Raw genomic sequence first — 7,187 nt, forward strand, 5'->3', positions numbered from 1 at the left:
ATATTTACTTCTAAAGTACAACAAATGTATAAACATATAATACACTATATGCTCCCCCTAGCATCCACCACCTCAGTCTCTGAAGAGAAAATAGTGATTTGGTTGATAGCTTGGATCAGTTTCTATATAGTACAATTTCAACTCCAGTTTCAAGCTCCTCCTTGAACTTGAATCACAAACAACCAGGTTTTTCAGAGCTTCTCTGCTGGGTTGACTAGTTGCAACATTCCACCTGGAATCCTGACTCCAAAGTCACCATGACTCTAACTCCTGGGACCATTGAGAAACAACAGAATTAGAAAAATCTGGAAGTCAAAAGGACTAAAACAAGAGTGAAGGTTCACTGGATCACCTCATGGCATCTGCACTGAGGGCTAAACTTCATCCTCTCTGGATGCTGAGCTGGAAAGAAAGAGATTGCCCAGTCCAGCAGTTTTCAAAACACAGCTTGTTCTAATTATTCGGTCAATCAAAGGAGGCTAAAAAGAATATCTCCTTCCAGTAGTAAGGTGTCTCTGGCTTTGGAGATCTGGGCACATGCCAAGCCTCATTAAAGTGTTCTATGCAAATCTGAGATTCTGTGATTCTATAAGTCAGAGAGGTTAAGGGTAGCTATATAAATTCTGAAGTCATATATGTAAAGTTATTTTGACCCTTGAAAAAAATGTTTACCAAGTGAGCATGTATAAAGAGATATCAAATAAAAAGATACAACCTTGGTGGCTCATCATTTAGGTTAGAGAGTTGGATGTATATCTGGGAATGGAGACTGAGGAAGGCTTAAATAGGTAGTATACAAAGAGTGCTATATTCTAGAAGTGAAAAGAATAATTAGCTAGGGGAAGTTGGTAACCAACGACATTTAAAGCTCTTGAAAGTTCAAGGAGGAGGAAGAATGATAAGGTCTCACCAAGTTTAATATTTAATAGAATATTGTAAACCTCAGAATGAACACTTTCAGTAGAGTAGAAGAGTCTGAATTGGCGGAGAAAAGAACGTATAGAACAGATATGGATGTAGAGAGTTATTTTGTGTATTTGAGAGTAAAAGGGAAGAGAATAAGTTTACAGATTTTGGGAAATGACAAGTCAAATGAAAGTATTATCGGGATGGAACCTTCAGCAGTGTTCACAAGTTTGGGAGCAGGAAAAGAAGATGGTGTGTGTGTGTGTGTGATGGATGGAGTGGATGGAGGGAAGAATTGACAGGTTGATTGTTAAAAAGGCATGAATGGTAGTAAAATGAGATGCAGTAGATTTAAGAGTATAGGGCACTGTGTATTCGAATTGTTTAACTAACTGTAGGGTAAAGACAGGAAATGAAGAAAAATGAGGCTAGAGTATTGAGAAAACATAGAATGCTGGGAGGATTATAAGTTGTCCTATGAGTGAAGAATAGATGGAGGAATGAAAAAGTAAAGAAGAAGCAAGATGTAGAGGCAGGAAAGTATGATCAGAAATGGAAATTTCAAAGTTCAAAATCATAGAAGTTATGGGACTGGTAAGGTAGCAGAAATTGTAGGTAAAAAGTGACATTGAAGGAATAACTACCATTCTACTACACCTCTTCAGCATAATCCTTATGTGAGGCTTCTTGTAGGGCCAGGTTGACTGAACACTGGAATGACCTAGGAGGATCTTGTAGCAAGTTCTAATGCTCCTTCATATAGGGTGTCATGACTGGGATCTAAGACTAGGACAGTGTTGGCAGTGAGCTCTGGTGCCTCCTCTTAGCTTTGCAACAGTGGCCTGAGTAACAAAGCTGAATTAATACCAATAGCGCATAATAATGCTCTTTACGCTTATTGGCCTGCACCACCTAGTAACAGAGGATTGAGTAGATGATATGACATGGCTATGGCATTGGTAAAATCCTCAGCAATGCTGCTTCTTCCCTCAACAATACCTTTCCTCGGATTAGGAGGCCTTGCTTTACCAACCAGGGATGTGTTAACATAAAGAGTCAGTTTTCAGATTCTCTATTTTCTTTCAAGTCTTAGCTTGGTTATCACCTCAGAGTGTTAGCTTTGGAGTCAGGAGATATGGATTCAAGTCTTTCTTCTGATACTTATTAGCTATTTTACTATGGACAAATCTCTAAGTTTCCTCAGCACTAAAACAGCAATAATACTTTAAGAATTTAGTCTACAGGACTGAACAGTGAATATGGCATTTTTATTATATTATATTTCTTATAGTCTATCATCTATATTAATTATATCAGATCATGTATTAGCTAACATTGATAGGAAGTCACTGGATCTTAAATTGGGAAGAGATGTAGATACTAAATGCAGCCACATTTTAGGAAAATTAACTATCGTCTGTGAAGAGGAGTTGAGTGAGACTTGAGGCAGGGAAACCACTCACTGCACAATTTATTGCAACAGTCCAGTCCTCAGAGGGAAGGGACTAGATGCAAGAGTGAATGAGGAAAGATTCCTGTAAAATATCAGTTGTCAACTGAGATTTTAAGGAAATCAAGGAGGCCAGGAGGTAGAGAAGAGGGAGTTCATTTCAGAAATGGGGAATATATTTAGTGAAAATAGAGCGATAGATGGTAATTTTCTAAGAATCGCAAGGAGGTCAGGATGTCAACAGAGATAAGATAAAAACGATAAATGAGAAACCATAGCAAAGACAAAAAATATGGAATAAAATAGATTTAACCCAAATTATTTAAACAAACAACTGAAAAAATTTTAATGGAAAATATTTAAAGAAAATGGCAGAGATACTAACCAGGATAATTTCAGGTAGAAGCAGAAAACTATTTTTGTAAGCATATATCTTTTTCTTATTCCACACCTGATATATTCTAACCAAATATTTTTTGCCCCATTGACAGCAGAATCAGAGTCCTGATTAGAGAATTCCCTGTGGATAACCAAGTGCTCTTGTTGATAAATTATTTATTTTGATTACATCAAGAAGCAAGACAATTCAGAGGAAGAAATTTGAAAACGCTCAGTGAAGACTGACCTACTCATGCATACAGGGGGAAACAAACAAATTGTTGAATGCCTATTACCCAGATTTCAATATATATCTTGATAGATACCCTATAGAATTTGTCCAGTAGTACATATATCAGAAACATACAACAAATATAGAGAATAAACCATAGGAAGGAGAAAGTGAACTAGATTATTTTTTATGAAATGGCAGAACATATTTAGGTCTCCTCAATTTCCCCTAATGGTTGTGCCAATATTTTTTAATATAAATATTTATACTGTGCTGTTGTGTAATGAGACATGGAACATCACTGCATCTGGAGAACTGAAGACGAACAACAGACAGAAGACCATGAGAAGTCATATGGCAGGTATGCATTGTATAATCAATGAAGAATTCTCAAGAGGAAAAGCAAAGTAAGGAACATCATCAGATAACTGTATGACAGAAATAGAAAATGAACTAGTCATGTGGTAAGATTGAGAGATGACAAGTAGATAGTGAGAAAACTTTTCATGTGTCCTCATCATGGCATGAGAGAGGTTTTGCAGAAGGCCTTCCTCACTTCCATAAATCTTGTATTCTTTTGAGTGTACATAGAAGAGAGTCGCATGAGTACCATTTACAGTCTGTATCACATGAGAAGATTTCTAAGTCCATGAGATCACAGACACTATTTTGAATATTGATCTAAGCTTTTTGTTAAGATTATCATTTTTATTTGCAGTTTTATTTTTATTGCTAATATTCATTAGTGTGATTGGTTCATAATTTGGTTACTAATCTTTATCTCTCCATCATTTGAGGTATTGAAATTATACTTAACTCATAAAAGGAGTTTGTAGAGCATATTAATTCTTAATTATTGATAATAGTTTAGTAGCATATGAATTGAATGTTTCTGAAAAGTTTGAAAGTGCTCAGTGTAAAGAGTGCCAGGCTTAGAGTCAGGAAGACTTGAGTTCAAATATGGTCTCAGACATTTACTAAATGTGTGACCCTGGACAAGTCATTTTAACCTGTTTGCCTCTGTTTCTTCACCTGTCAAATGAGCTGGAGAAAGAAATGAGAAACTATTTAAGTATCTTTGCCAAGAAAACCCCCAAATGGAGTAACAAAGAGTCAGATACAAATGAAACAAGTAATCTATACATTTATTTTTTCATACTCTAGCATGTGATCAATTTGTGTGAGTGTACCTCAGCAACTTAAATATATGCATAACAGTTCATCTTTCTATTCAGAGGAAGCTAAACGTTTTTATATCTATTTTTTCCAATAATCTGCTCAGATCTCAACTTCTTTTTTTTGTTTATATTTCAGTTAGATTTAGTTTAGAAATAGTGTCATTGAAGCATCCTACAATTATTGTGCTGATAGCAAGTTATATTAAACCAGATAGTAGAAATGGAACAAATTTGGGGTCTAAGCCTGTGAAGGATTTCCAAAGTCAAAGGTGCTTGTATGAGATCTTAGAGGGAAAAGGGAACAACTGGAGATTGGGCAGTAGGGGAGTAACAGGGCCATGCTTATGCTTATGGAAATTCAGTTTGGCACTAGCATGTATTATGAACTGGAGTGTAGAGAGACTTGAGGTAGGAAGAACAAAAAAAAGATCATCACAGTGGTCTGATGTAAGGGTAATTTAAATGGGAAAATCTTTCTCATTCATTAATAGGCCCATACGACCTGTTGGGTCAGTGGAATTCTGAGTTACATGAGTCCGTGGTGGTAGGAGCTTGCTGAATGGATGGAATAGGAAGGGGTGGAGCAGGAAGGGTGGAAGAGGAAGAGGTGAAACTAGAGCACAGTTGAAAAGTTAGTCAGAGAGCAGTCAGAACTGAAGGACACAGGCAAGTAGGCAGCTGGCTAAAGTGAGTGAGAGAATTTATGTGTGATTTTGTTTAAGGGAACCTACTTCTGATTTGTTTAAGGGAAATGATTTGTAGAAAGTTTAGCAGGGGGAAGACTTGGAGCTGATATTGCCCTCTTGGCTTTCTGGTGTCTGAATAAATATTTTGGTTCTGTCTTCCATGTGGAGATTCTGTTCTATTTCCTGATTCAGAATTGGGCTGAGATATTCATGGCTGCCATAGGTTCTGTGAATGTCACACTGGCACTTCATCTGGGCAATAAGTGAGGACTTGAACCAAGATGGTAATTGGCATGTAGAGAAGGGGTCAGGTATAAGAGATGCTGTGGAGATAGAAACAGAAATATTTTGCAACTGATGGGATATATTAAGAAAGGAAAGAATTGATAATTCTAAAATTACAAACCTGAGCAATTAGAATAAGGGTGTTGTTTTCAATAGCAAAAGGGAAGCTTGAGATAGAGGAAGGTATGAGGAACAGGAGGAAAGCTAGCAAATTCTATTTTGGACAAGATGAACATGAGATTCTTCAGGATATCCAATTGAAACTATCCCTTAATCTGTTCAAAATGTGAGACTGTAAGTCATGGAGGAGGCACATATCTAGTTCATTTCTTATCTGCATGGTAATAATTATAAAAATGAAGAGGGGAAGAGTCTGATAGACAGAGACAAATGGATACACTAAAAGACAGAGAGAGAGAGAGAGAGAGAGAGAGAGAGAGAGAGAGAGAGAGAGAGAGAGAGAGAGAGAGAATGACTGAAATGATTGAAGGAGAGTAATCTGGTGAAGAGAACAGAAGGGATAGAATTGACTGTAATGATACAGAGAATAGAATGATATTAATCAGAAAGATTTGAAATGAAGAATCAGGGGAAAAGAGAGCATTGAAGCAAATGTCCTTGAATTTTCAAAGCAGAAGGCAAGATCTTCACCTACAAGGCTCAAAGAGAAGGTCTGAGAGATGAGGTTTGTAATAACTTTTGTGAGGAGTAAGACGGAGAATCACTTGAGGAGAAATAAAAGGATTTCCTTTCCACAGTGAGGGCCCACTTGAAATTGGATGAATTGTAATGTAGCTACTAAATACAAATTTTGGGTAGTTAAGTGGCTTAGTGGATAAAGTACTGCATCTGGAGTTAGAAAGAGACATCTTCCAGGGTTAAAATTTGGCTTCAGAAACTACTAGCTGTGTAACCCTAAGTATGTTACTTAACTTGCTTGTCTTAGTTTTCTCATCTGTCAAATGAACTGGAGAAGAAAAGGGCAATCCACTTTGCCAAGAAAACCCCAAAAGGCATAGAATGTTAATGAGAGTGATTTGATCAAGCTTGATTAGGGGAGGTTTGTTTTGTAAGCTCATATCTTTTGTTAATTTGTAATGAAACACTGGGTCATGATGCTCTATGAGTCTGAAAAGTGTATATATACTCTGTGGTGAAGGTATGCTTTGAGGGCTTACTCTTTGGAGGAAGATTCATGTGCCAGACAAGACTTTATATAGCCATTAAAAAGCCCCCTGACTTTGAAAACCCAGATGTTAGTACTTCTTTCTCTGGTAACGACATATGTATGTAATAGTGAGACAGTTGAATCTCTTTGTTGATCTGTGACGTATGTATTCTTTATGGTCAGACAATTGGAAATCCTGTGAGTTGGTCTTAATTTCTCTGCTTGTATTTTCTCTGTTGGTGAAAGTAATTAAAGTAGACTGCTGACCTTCTTTAAAGTGCCTTTCCTTAGAAAAGCATATCTAAGAACCTCTGCCAGCAGGTCATCCTGGATGTGTATCAGGGTGTTTGCTATTGCATATGATTCAGTCGACAAGATCTGCAAACTAAAAGGAAAGTATACGGGCTGGATTGTTCATTGTTTCCCAGTTGTGGTGGCTATGGTTCTGTGGAATTACAGGAGCAGCAGTGGCCTAAGGGGAAACAGAGCTCAGGCAGGAGCAGTGAGAGCTTGAAATGATACCATGGAGCAGTAGCAGAGAAATGCCCAGGGACCAACCCAGAAAAGGAGAACTATCTCTGTGCTGAACTTGGTGAGTTTCCCCTCAAGACTTGAAAGTGGGGGCTGGAGTTGTGTTAAGACTGAGACTTGGCTCTTTAGACCCTACACCTGAGGGTGTCAGGAGAAAGCTTACAACAACCTAATGGGGAAAAGGACACATCCCAGAGAAAGACTTTATTTGGATATTTTGTTTGGATTAACTGTGACCTTGAGTTCTGGTGTTATATACGTTTGTGTTTAAGTCTGTGTGAAGTCTAGTAATGAGTTGTTATGTATTCTGCAATTGTGAAGTTCAGGATTGTCCCGGGTCTGTCCTCGGGACCTTCGAGTGAGAATCTCCCTT

The sequence above is a fragment of the Notamacropus eugenii genome, chromosome 5 (genome assembly GCF_028372415.1).
Source record: "Notamacropus eugenii isolate mMacEug1 chromosome 5, mMacEug1.pri_v2, whole genome shotgun sequence".
Classification (NCBI taxonomy): domain Eukaryota; kingdom Metazoa; phylum Chordata; class Mammalia; order Diprotodontia; family Macropodidae; genus Notamacropus; species Notamacropus eugenii.